The following is a 13,498-nucleotide window of genomic DNA, read 5'->3' as shown; positions in this document are numbered from 1 at the left end:
GAGCCGAAACAATGCGCGCACACACGGGAGACCAGCCCCGGCGGGTCCGAGGGCGCGGGGCGCGGAGCCCGCTGGGCACGGCCACGCCGCGGGATGCTCGGGAGCGGGAGGGAGCCTGGACCGAGGCTCCGGGGCAGGTTTGCGGGCGGGAGAAGGCTGCCGAGAAGTTAGGAGCGAGGAGCCGCCGCAGGTGTTTTTAGTTGGTTTGGTTGAAGCAGCTGAGTTTGGGCCGATGCGCTAGGTTCCATTACTCGCCAACACCTGAGCGCTTTCCGCAGCCAGCTCCCGCCTGAGTACCTTCGCGTATTCATATGCAAACTTGACATCAATTCTGTGCTGTGGGTACTGATGGGGACGTGGGGCACAGAGCAGGAAAGTAATGCTTATGGACACACGGAAAAAGAAACGAGGTGGAAAATGGGATCGGGATTCAAACACAGAGTTTCTGATTCTAGGACCCACCAGCCCCAACCAGTATACAACCCTGCCTCTGACAGCAGGCGCTTACACGGTTTGATAAGGCGTGGCTGCCTTGTGAGTAGGCCCTGTGTAAAAGTATTCTGTATCTGAGAGTCATGCTGAGTAGACGTTAGCTGTTCTTGACACCCCCAACACGCAGACCAGTAACTGAGATGATGGCTGTGATCATTTGCTTTATTAACCTTTTTACTGTCTCGTGGATCGTATCCCGTAACATGTTGTATATTTAAATATACACAATCAAATGTATTTATTCGTTTACTTATTTTTAGAGGGATTTTTGCTATAGGAGCGTGTGCTCCCTGTAGAGAAATAAAGAGACAGAAAGTGAAAAATCACTCCCCGGGGGTGGGGGGTGGGGGAAATGACTGACCCCAATCTCTTCACCTCCATTCTCCTCTCCAGATCTTGGGCCCGGTCATGAGTTTTTTTGTTTGTTTGCTTTAAAGAATTATTTAACTTTATTTATTTATTTTTATTTCACCAGAGAGAGAGAGAGAGAGAAAGTGAGAAAGCAAGCTGCCAGGTCCCAGACTCGAACCATGGTCAGCCATGTGGGACTCCAGTGCCCTTAAATACCACAGTGAGTTTTTTTTTTTTTTTTTTTTCCTTCTTGAGAGGATTTTTGCTATGGGTCTTGTGCACTCGTCAGAGATAGAGAGACAGAAAGCAAGAAATACCCTGGGGCGGGGGGGTGGCCACGGCCAATCCCTTGTCCTCCATTCTCTCGGGATCTTGGGCTCACATGCACACACATTGGCGTGAGTTTAAGCCACCGGGTCCAGGACTCGAACTGGTTGACTACATGGGAGTCCAGCGATATAGCCATTACACCAACTGCTGTCCCCCAAGTACCACAGTGAGTTTTAAACTGCCAGGTCAGGCACTTAAACTGTGGTGGACTACATGGGAGTCCAGCGATTTAACCATTATGCCATCTGCTGGTCCCATAATCAAACGTATTTTTTTTTTAATTTAAATTAAAAACAGAACCCCACCAGGGAAAAACAACAACAAAAAAGCTGAAAGCAATTAAAGTTCCTACCTCAGATTTTCAATCAGATGCTAAAGGAAGAACGCACACAATACACAGCAATGTCCTAAACTTCCTTTTTTTCTCATCTCTTATCATTTCCTATTTCCCACAAAGACTTACCTCAACCTTCCCCAAAAGATGTAAGCATGCTTCTCTATCTTCTTATTCACTTAAGCTTTCTTTTGAGACATACTTATTTACCTTTTTAGAAACAAACTGTCGCTATTCCTTCCGGTTTCTGCTTCTTACATTTTCCTTCTCACTGCTTTTTACCTCTCTGTGTATGATTTTTTAAATCAAAGTTTTTACAATAGGGCACATGCACTCATTGGAGAGGACAGAGACAGTGAGAGGGAACGTGAGAAATCAAACGCCCTCCCAGGGGGATGGTCAAGCCATGGGGCATGTATGCACATGTGTCTGGCATGATTTTCAAGCTGCCAGGTCCGGGATTTAACCCGTAGTTGGTCGTATAGGAGTCCAGTGCCTTAACCACTATGCCACCTGCTGGTCCCTATAACCTCTATTTTATAGTAAGTGAAGAGTATTTAGAACAGGAGGGGATGATAGCTGGGAACGAAGAAAAGAGACCATCAATATTTACGTTAATATTTTTCTTTTTCACATCCATAACATAGGCTTGTAAATGTTTCTGTTATGGATGGATCTGAAACAAAGCTGGAAAAGTTTGGATAACACACTGAGTTTTTCATAAAGCCCAAAGAATGGAAAGAACTGTGCTTTATTCTGATGGTATGGTGCAAAGATGGTAGTTATTTTCTAATGTCTTTATGGCAAAAGATTAAGGAGATAAAAGTTGTAAACATAATCTTTTTTTGTTTTTAGAGAGAGAAAGAGATTTTTGCTATAGGGCACATGCGCTTGCCAGAGAGACAGAGACAGAAAGCAAGAAATCACCCTCTCCCTAGGGGGGGATGGCCTCACCACAATCCCTTCTCTATCTTCCTCTATGGGATTATTGGGCTGCGTCTGGGATTATGAACCACGGTTGACTACGTGGGAGTCCAGCAACCTAACTGTTATGCCATCTGCTGGTCCCAGTCATGATGTTTTTTTGTTTTTTAATTGGTCTGTGAGGTCAGCTGGTGGGTGGTGATTGAGGCAGCGGGATCCTTGTGGTCAACTGTGCTACTTGAGTCTCAGACCTGGAGGATTAAGAAAACATGCCAAGCACGTGTTCGTGTGTGCCCAAAATCCCTAGAGGTGAAGTGGAGGAAGAGGGATTGTGGTGTGGCCATCCCCTCTGGGGAGGAGTGCTTTTTCACTTTCCCTCTATCTTTATGTCTGTCTCCAACAAGCACACACATTCTATGGTAAAATAAACAAACATACAAAAAATAAAAGCTGGTCTGTGACTCTGGAAAGACTGAGACCGCCTGACTTAGGGCAAAAGTGAAAGCAAAATATTCTTAGGACAAAAGAGATCACAGATTGGGGCCGGAAGGTTGCCTGGTGGTTAAGAGGGATGGACTCCCACATGGCCGACCACGGTTCGAGTCCTGGGCCTGGTGACTTGCTTTTTCATTTTCCCTCTCTCTTTCTCTCTCTCTCTCACATGCACTCACTGTGTCCCTCTCTGGTCAAATTAAAATATATAAAGTTGAATATATATTTTTAAAAAAAGAGATCCCAAATTATAACTGGTCACTTAGATAAGGAGCCGCGGGATGATGTGCATACTAGTTGCCCAAAGCTGCTTTGTCAAAATCCCACAAACCCAGTGGCTTAACACAAAAGCAGTTGGGACCCACATGGCATGATTGCTACATCACTGGACTCTCACGTGGCCGACCATGGTTCAAGTCCTGGTCCCAGGGGCTTGAAACTCATGCTGGGTACGTATGCCCGTGTGCGTGTGTGCCCAAAATCATGAGAGGAGAATGGAGGAGGTAGGATTGCAGTGTGGCCATCCAGCTGGTGAGTGATTTCTCACTTTCCCTCCCATTGTCTTTCTCTGTCACTCTCCAGCTACTGGACATGCTCTATGGCAAAAACTTGAAAAAAAAAAAAAAAAGAAAAGAAGGGTTATAAAGTACACGTGTATTTACATATATACTAGGGTTGAATACATGTATCCATACTATATTCTGGATTATAGATGATAAATATATACTCTGTACATCTACAGGAAACAGAAAGCACTAATGGGCAGCAAAGCCCTAGTCCTTAGAAGTGTATGTAGAGAGGATACTTTCATCTGTCACTACTGTTTTCCTTCTGCACCCCTCCCTGTATCCTACTCATCAGAGTCATACTGGACTCACTGTATAGCAGAGGGGCTAACATCGTGTTCTTCAGGATCCAATAGGGATAAGTTGCTTACCAGCAGGGTGGCCTTAATCAAATAATTTATCTCCTTTGAACCTCAGATTCTTTTTCTATAAAGTGAGAGTGATCACAGCATCTATTCCTTAAGGAACAGGTGGAGATTGAGTGAGATAATGTGTGTAAAGTACAGAAAGTCTGACTTTGTGTGATCGTGTGCTTATGTAAAATTGACCACAGAAGCTAAAATCTGGGCAAGTGATCTTCATACCAAACTTGGGTGGATCCGCTAGGTGGCACGGTGGTTAAGGCACCTGGATCCCACATGGCCAACTGTGTGGTCCCAGACCCAGTGTTTTGAAAAGCATGCTCTCTTATCCACCATCTGCAGTGGGACCACCACCAAGATGCAGATTTTCATCAAAACCCTTACAGGAAAGACCATCACCCTCGAGGTTGAACTGTCAGATACCATAAAAAATGTAAAAGCCAAAATCCAGGATAAGGAAGGAATTCCTCCTGATCAGCAAAGACTGGTTTTTGCTGGCAAGCAGTTGGAAGATGCGTACTTTGTCTGACTACAGCATCCAAAAGGAGTCCCCACTTCATCTTGTGCTGAGACTTCGTGGTGGTGCTAAGAAAGAAGTCTTATTTCACTCCCAAGAAGAATAAGCGTAAGAGACAGGAAGTTAAGCTGGTTGTTCTGGAATACTATGAGGTGGATGAAAATGGAAAAATCACTTGCCTTCTTCGGGATTACCCTTCGGATGAATGTGGTGCTGGAATTTTTATGGCCAGCCATTTTGACAGACATTATTGTGGCAAATATCTGACTTACTGTTTCAACAAACCAGAAGACAAGAAATTATTTATGAGTTAATAAAAGAAATGAACTGGGACCAGCAGTTAGCATAATGGCTATGTCACTGGACTCCCATGCGTGGTTCGCATCCCGGCCCTGGTGGCTTAAAACTCACGCCAGGCGCGTGTGCGTGCGTGCCCAAGATCCTGAGAGGAGAATGGAGGAAGGGATTGCGGTGTGGTCATCCCCCCTGGGGGGTGATTTCTCGCTTTCTGTCTCTCTGTCTCTCTCTGTCTGTCGGACGAGCACACGCACCGTTATATCAAAAACCTTTGCCAAAAAAATAGAAATAAAAATAAATAAAAAATAAAAGAAATGAACTAACCTTTAAAAGAAAAAAAGAAAACCATACCAAGTGCACATGCATGCTTTCCCAAAGTCCCAAGAGGAAAATGGAGGAGAAGAGATATGGCATGCTCAACCCCCTGGGAAGTTTTCTCTCTCTGGCAAGCACATGCGCCCTATAGCAAATTTTTTTTTTAAATGGGGAAATTTACAATTGTTCTGTGATCTTAAAAAACTTTTGTCAATATTTTAAAAGCTCTCTTACTGTTGACCACAAATGTACAGTTGGCCCTCTGTATGCACAGTTTCCACGTCCTTGGACTCAACCAACTGCTGATCAAAAATACTTGGGAAAAAAATACACAAATAATAACAATGCAACAACAAACATAATGCAACTTTTAAATACACTATAATAACATTGAATTACATTCGTATTGTATAAGGTATTATAAATAATCTAGAAATGATTTAAAGTATAAAGGAGGGTGTGTGGAAGTTAAATGCAAGTACTTGACCATTTTACGTAAGAGACTTGAGCATCTGCAAATTTTGGTATCTACAGAGGTCTTGGAATCAATCCCATAAGGATACCATGAGATGATACTGTAAGAACATTAAAACATTAGTAAGCCTAATTTTTTATTAGACTATATTTAAAACATTAGAATTAATGAAAATCGGTATGTTTTATTTCTTTATATAAAGGTTATGAGAAGTTTAAACAAGGCTACCTTCTTCCTGTCTTGTAACTTACTATCTGGAGTGAGCATCTTTCTTTTTTCTTTTTTCCTTTGGAGAGATTTTTGCTATAGGACGCATGTGCTCACTGGAGAAACAGAGAGACAGCAAGTGAGAAATCACCCCCTGAGGGGATGGCCACACTGCAGTCCTTTCTCCATTTTCCTCTTAGGATTTTGGGCATGCACACACACGCACCTGGCATGAACCTTAAGCTGCTGGGTCCAGGACTCTCTCTCTCTCTCTCTCTCATTCTCTCTGGTAAGTGCACATGCCTTACAGAAAGAAAGAAAAAAATACCGTGCTTGCTCCCTGATTATAATGTACATCTATTTGCTTAGTAGATTTGTGGACTGAAAAACTAGCAGCAAACTTAGTTCATAGGCAGTTGGTCAGCTCATATACTGCGGTCACTGAATTTGAGTTTTATTGTCAGAGGATTGGTGTTATTTAACTAACCCATGGTCATTGGAGTGTGTTCCATTGCCCTGCAAAGCAAGGACAGTGCTTTACTTATGCAACGCCTAGAACATAACTGGTGTTCGGTAAAGTAGATTGTTTTATTTCTACCATCCTCAGCAGAAGAGCTATTATTATATTACTACTGTTTCTACTCCTCCGGAGCTACAGGCCACTGGAGAGACAGCCTGGAGTGAAGGAAGGTACTGGAAGTGGCAGACAGTGGTGTGTTTTCAGCCAACAGTGCAAACTGCAATGTCCAAGGATATCTTGGTCTCAATTGAGGACACAGGCCAAGGCCTTGTTGGCAGAGGTCTGAGAAGAGGTTTTGGGGAGAGCTCGCAGGTTGAATGGCGCTCAGCAGCAGAGAGCCTGGGCAGGCACTGTTCCTGGGATGAGGGAAACAGATGGTGTCTGAGAGGTCTGTTCACAGATTATGGGGCTCCAGCCACGGGTCTTGGCTAGGTCTATGGCCAAGGCATGGACAGGGCAGCTGGCAAGAGCAGGGCAGGGCTCCTGGCTGGGTAGAACCTAATCCAGTTACTAGAACAGGGAATTTGATCCAAGAAGCAAAGGAAAACAGTTGTAACATGTGGGAGGGAAGGAATTCAGGTGGAAAGGCTCAGTGTGGAGCGATGGGGATAATAAGAAGGAGCTCAAAGCACCGATGCTCAGGCCAATAAGATGACCCACAACTGAACTGCAGCAGGAAGAGGGGATTGAGGCCACTGGTGCAACTCCTGCTGTGTGTGTGTGTGTGTGTGTGTGTGTGTGTGAGATCTTGGAGCCCAGACATTGGAGACGAGGGTGATAAAAAAGCTTGTCAGCTTGATCCCGTGTAGTGATCCATCTACTACTTACAGAATGCTGCTGCTTTTTCTTCCAGCCATCTTTATCAGCCTTAATAGGTTTTTCTCTAAGTCCACATCTAAACGCAATACACTCAGCCAAGACAGGCCCAGTTGGGAAAATGAAATGATGAACATCTGACCTTCAACTAATAAATATATGGGGGAGCCAGCAGGTGGCATGGTGGTTGAGGGCACTGGACTCCCACTTGGCCTACCATTGTTTGAGTCCCAGACCTGGTGGCTTGCTTTCTTACTTTCCCTCTCTCTCTCACTTCCTCCGTCCCTCTGTGGTCAAATTAAAATAAATAAAGGTAAATAAAATAATTCTTTAAAAAAAAAATAAAGAAATGAGGAGGGACTGACAAGTGGCATGGTGGTCAATGTGCTGGACTCCATTGAGGAGGGACTGGCAAGTGGCATGGTGGTCAATGTGCTGGACTCCCACATGGCTGACAACGGTTCATGTCCCAGACTTGGTGTCTTGTTTTCTCACCTTCCCTTTTTCTTTCTGGTCAAATTTTAAAATAATAAATTAAATTAAATAATCCTTTTAAAAAAAGAAATAAACAGGGAGTGGGGCCAGCAGGTTATGTGGTGGTTAAGGCTCTGCACTCCCCCATGGTCAACCTTGGTTCAAGTCGTATACCTGGTGGTTTGCTTTCTCCCTCTCTCTTTCTCTCTCTCTCTCTGGTGAGTACTCATGTCCTGAAGCAAATTTTAAAAAATAATGATAATGATAAATACAATTAAATAATTATTTTTTTAAAAGAAGTAAACAGGGACCAGCAGTTGGCATAATGACTATGTCCCTGGACTCCTATGTAGATGACTATGGTTCGAGTCCTGGACCTGGTGGCTTAAACTCATGCCAGGTGCATGTGTGTGTGTGCCCAAGATCCTGAGAGGAGAATGAAGGAGAAGGGATTGCGACGTGGCCATCCCCCCAGGGGGTGATTTCTCACTTTCTGTCTCTCTGTCTCTCTCTGTCTTTCTAGTAAGCTCATGCGCCCTTATAGCAAAAACCTCTTAAAAAAAAAAGTAAACAGAGAATAATAATTGTTTAGATACATATTTGTAGACAACTGAGATCACAAATTTGACATGCATGTAAAACGTTTACATATTGAATAGGAGAGCACTTAGGCACATAACTAAACCTGACCAAAATGACTTAACAAACATGGGGGTTTCTCATCTTCATAGAGCAATATATTCTCCAGGTAGTTTGCTCAGAGCCGCCATGGTGGTTCTCTGCACAACCAAAGACTTAGGCTCCTCCTACGTTCCTGCTTTTTTAGCATGTGCCAGGCTGCTGAATGACACAATGCCAGGGGACCCTATTCACATTGTGCAAGGATATTTTCCAGCCACTTGTTCAAATCTGCTCTCCAGCCTTCTTCAACCTGTTCGGTGTCCTGAGAGGCTGACCTCAACAGATTCCACAGATCCTATCACGTGAGCCGTATCACCCTCTGACTTCCTGTTGGGTTTGCCTGTTGGGAGGCACCACCCACAGGCAACTGTGAGGTTGGGGTAATTAACCTCAGGGTATCACCACTGATTGACTGTATCCCAAGAGAGCCACTGTTGTTGGGCAGCCTTATGCACAGGCTCTGTCACAGGCCTAGAAATCACCCTCTCCCCTGGTTTCAGGGCTGGGGGTGTCAATGGCCCCTGTCTATTGCTAACTCCAGGGTACGAGGCTGTTAACCACATTTCCCTAACACTGACTGTACTTCTTCAAATAGTGCCTTTTTATAAGTCTTCCCCATTATTCTATTGGAGTGAGCCGTCTGTGTTCTGCCAGGACTCTGACCGATTGAGCTGTAGTCTCCATGCACAGCCGTGTGGCCACATGCAGCAATACATGCAGGCCTTGTCATCCTCAGAGCCAGGTGGCTTCTCCACTTCCAGGCATCAAGGTTGGATTTAGATGGGAAGAAAGTACAAAAGGCTCTAAACAGTTCTTTGCTTGGAAAATAAGAGCTTTTGGGGTCCTACATGTCAAACTTCTGCTCACAAACCACTCCAGTTGCAGGACATCTAAGGGAGTGATTTCTTTCCCCCTGTAGGATGCATGCACTTACTGGAGAGAGGAAGAGGGAAAGTAGAAAAGCATCCCCGAGGTCTCTCCCACTGCACAAGACACCAGGTGAAAAGCTGTGAAGCAGGATACTAAGGAAGAAACCTGAAGCCAAGAAGGCTGATGCCAGTGGCAAGGTTACAAAGGGTGGTTCCAAGGCCAAAAAGCCCAAGAAGGGGAAGCGCCATTGCAGCCAGAACCCAGTCCTAGTCCAGGGCATCAGCAGATTCTCCCAACCTGCCATGTATTTGAGGAAATTGTGTATAAGAGGAAATACTCGATCACTAAATCCAGGAATGAAAAAAAAAAAAAGTAGAAGTTTCTTGCCGCTATCACAAAACCAGTTGGTGGGGACAAGAATGTGATACCCCGCTCGTTAAACTGTGCAATATGCCTAGGTATCATCCTACTGAAGATGTGCCCCAAAAGCTGTTGAGCCATAGCAAAAACCCTTCAGTCAGCGTGTGAGAAAGCTGCGAGCCAGCGTTACTCCCGGGACCATTCTGATCATCCTCACTGGATGCCACAGAGGCAAGAGTGGTTTTCCTGAAGCAGCTGAGCAGAGGCTTGCTACTTGTGACTGGACTTCTGGTCCTCAATCGAGTTCCACTACATAGAACACACCAGAAATTTGTCATCACCACCTCCACGAAAATTGATATTAGCATAGTGAAAATCCCAAAACACATTACTGATGCTTACTTCAAGAAAAAGAAGCTACAGAAGCCCAGACACCAGGAAGGTGAGATCTTCGACACAGAGAAGGAGAAATAACGAGATTACAGAGCAGCGCAAGGTTGATCAGAAAGCTGTACACTCACACATTTTACCAAAAGTCAAAGCTATTCCTCTGTTCCAGAGCTACCTGCAATCCATTTTGCCCTTACAAATGGAATTTATCCTCACAAATTGTTTTTTTTTTAACTTCTTGCCAATAATCTAATTAAGTAACTGATTATATTTTAAAAAATAAAAGAAGAAGAAAGAATAGCCCCTGGGGTGATAGCCAGACCAAGGTCTCTTAGAATTTTGGGCTTGCAGCACACACATCCAGCATGATTTTCTTATTTTTAAAAATTTATTAGTGGGGGCCAGCAGGTGGTGTGGTGGTTAAGATGCTGGACATTCCCATATGGCCAACCATGGTTCAAGTCCTGGGCCTGGTGACTTGCTTTCTCACTTTCTCTCTCTCTCTGTGTGTCTCTCTGGTCAAAATAAAATAAATAAATGAATAAATAAAATTAAAAATAATTTTTAAAAAATTTATTAGTATTGTTAGTCATACATTCAATTGAATTTCTTTTTTTTTTTTTTGAGAGATTTTTGCTATAGGCCACTTGCTCTCGCTAGAGACACAGAGACAGAGACAGAAAGCAAGAAATCCCTCCTCCCAGGGGGGATGGCCATGCCACAATCCCTTCTCCTGAATTTTCCTCTCAGGATCTTGGACATGTACACACATGCACTTGGTGTGAGGTTTAAACCACTGGGTCCAGGACTCGAACCAATGGTCACCTATGTGGGAGTCCAGTGACATAACCATTATGTCATCTGGTGGTCCCTCCCAGTGTGATTTTATTTTTAGCCACAGTGTCCAAGACTCAAACCATGAAATCAACTGTGTGGAATCCAGTGCCTAACTTCCATGCCAACTGCTGGCCCTTATCATTTACTTTTTTAAAATTTTTTTGATTTAATTGTAATACTACAAACACACTGTATAGTCATACAAAAATTATTTATTTATGTATACCTTTATTCCTAAAGGTTTTTTTCTATTTAAAAAAATTTTATTAGAGACCAGTAGGTGATGTGGTTAAAGCGCTGGTCTTCCACATGGCTGACCCCAGTGTGAATCCTGGACTTGGTCTTTTGAAAATCACACTGGGTACAAGTGCATACATGTCCAAATCCTTAGAAGACAGTGAAGAAGAGACTGTGTCATGACCATCCCCTCAAGGGGTGATTTCTCACTTTCCCTCTCTCTATTTCTCTCTGTCTCTCTCTGCAAAAAATAACTACAAAATTTTTTCTTCCTTTTTTTAACATTGTAAGATTTTTAGTCAAAAACTAGGGTACAAATACATACATCAGCCTAGACTACACAGGGTCTGGAGTGTCTACATAACTGTCTTCCCACTGGAAGGTCTTCAGCGACATTATCACATGGCTTGTCATCTCCTATGATAACAATGCCTTCTTCTGGACCCTCCTTGCCATGCCAAGTGCCAGCCCCAGTATACTTTTTTTTAATCTAAATAGTAGTAATACAGTCGGGATCAGTAGTTGGCATAATGGCTATGTCGCTGGACTTCCATGTAGTTGAACACAGTTCGAGTCCTGGCCCCAGGGGCTTAAACTCACTCCAGGCGTGTGTGCGTATATGCCCAAGATCCCAAGAGGAGAATGGAGAAGGGATTGTGGTGTGACTATTCCCCCTGGGGGGAGTGATTTCTCACTTTCTGTCTCTTTGTCTCTCTGGTGAGAGCACACTCCCTGTAGCAAGGAATCTCCCCTCCTCTCCCCCCCCCAAAAAATGAAAGAGATCTTGGTCATCTTCAGAGTTAAAATGATTAATAAGCAAGGTCTATGAAAACAGCATAATTATTCCATCACCGTTGAGTCTCCTTCTAGGGTGCTTTGATTTTTTTTCTTGCCCTTTTATTCTTTTTTTTTTTTTTTTTTTTTTTTTTTTTTTTTTTAGGGAAAAGAATTTTTTCCTTTAGATTTTTTAGAGAGAGAGAGATTTTTGCTATAGGGCAGGTGTGCTTGCCAGAGAAACAGAAAGTGAGAAATCACCCCCCAGGAGGGATGGCCATGTCACAATCCCTTCTCCATTCTCTTCTTGGAATTTTGGGCATGTACACATATGTGCCCAGCATGTTTTAAGCTGCCTGGTCTGGGACTCAATCTGTAGTTGACTATGCGGGGGTCCAGTGACATAACCATTATGCCATCTGCTGGTCCTGAGTGCTTTGATTTTTGTACTCTACAAACTCACTCACTCAACAGCTCTTTTGCTGGACCAAGCATTCTGCTCTTAATAGATGGATGAGAGATGGAAAGAAGACGATGACATGACCTTTGGAGAAAACAGAACTGGGGAGGTGTCCGCTCAGGATACTGTCCAATGTCATGCCTTGGGACATGTCTGAGAGACTGTCCTGCCACACGTGACAGTGTGTAATTCTGGAAGAGCTGCTGCAAATCCCGAGCCAGGAAATGCTGATCTGTTTGTTCATGTGTGTGCAATGGGGACTGGGGCGGAAGGACATGCTGCCATCCGGAAGTGACCCAGGTATAAAATGTATCTTTGACACAACTAAAGATGAATGCCTTACAACTGTGTCTATTAGCTAGTACAGTGAATGGGGCAGTGGTTTAAAAGGCTACGCTTTGCTGGGAGTAAATAGAGAAGAGGAATGGTATATCAAGCCTGCTCCAAAGCCAAAGGAAACATTTGCTGGACTGTGTGAGAGCCTTAGGATAGGGAACTATCAAGGAATGCCCCCAGGGCAGTCAAAGATTTGGTAAATGGCAACTCAGCGATGCAGGTGACTGACTGAAGACTGTGTTTCTTTCTTTTTTTTTTTTTAATTATTATTTTATTAAACTTCATTTATTTATTTATTTTAATTTGACCAAAAAGGGACAGCGTGAGCAAGCAAGGCAGACAGAGAGAGAGAGAGAGAGAGAGAGAGAGAGAGAAAGCAAGAAAACAAGCTGCCTGGTCTGGGACTTGAACTGTAGTAAGCCATGTGGGAATCCAGTGCCCTTACCCATCACGCCACCTACCAGCCCCAAGACTGTGTTTCTTAGTAACTGAAACACACTTCAAGAACGAAATGGATGAGAAATGCTAAGCAGAAATTCCAGTCCTGGCTTCATCACTATCTTGCTTTGGAAACTTGGGTGTTAACTTGCTCAGAGCCTCAGTTAGCTCATCTGCAAATCAGGGCAAATAGCATTGCTCAACTTACCTAACAGATACATGAGAATAAAATGAAATAGGACATGAGAAAATGCTTTGGAAATATTCGGTTTTCTATGCAAATGGAAGATATTCAGTATATTCCCTTCTTTCCAAGTTTGAGTCTGAGAAAATCCCCACAAAATCCTTTAGAACAGCATTGTTTGATATGGTAGGTACTGACCACCCTAGTTAATGAATATTTAAAAGATGACTAGCGTGGACCCAGCAGGTGGTGTGGTGGTTAAGGGCGCTGAACTCCCACATGGGCAACAGTGGTTCAAGTCCCAGACCTGGCAGCTTGCTTTCTCACTTTTCCTGTCTCTTGCTCTCTCTCACTCTCTCTGGTCAAAATGAAATAAAATAAAATAAAATAAAATTAAATTAAATTAAATTAAATTAAATTAAATTAAATAAATAGAGTTAAATAAGGTAAGTCTTTTAA

At 43.5% G+C, this 13,498-nt stretch overlaps 1 pseudogene; it reads left to right on the top strand.

The window, feature by feature from the left end:
* Positions 1-4,209: 4,209 nt before the first annotated feature.
* Positions 4,210-4,664, top strand: LOC102487740 (ubiquitin-40S ribosomal protein S27a pseudogene; annotated as a pseudogene).
* Positions 4,665-13,498: the final 8,834 nt, after the last annotated feature.

Source organism: Tupaia chinensis, unplaced genomic scaffold (genome assembly GCF_000334495.1).
Source record: "Tupaia chinensis unplaced genomic scaffold, TupChi_1.0 Scaffold000054_1, whole genome shotgun sequence".
In the NCBI taxonomy this organism is placed as follows: domain Eukaryota; kingdom Metazoa; phylum Chordata; class Mammalia; order Scandentia; family Tupaiidae; genus Tupaia; species Tupaia belangeri.
The sequence above is the reverse complement of the archived record's forward strand: the minus strand, read 5'-3'. Positions and strand labels throughout refer to the sequence as shown.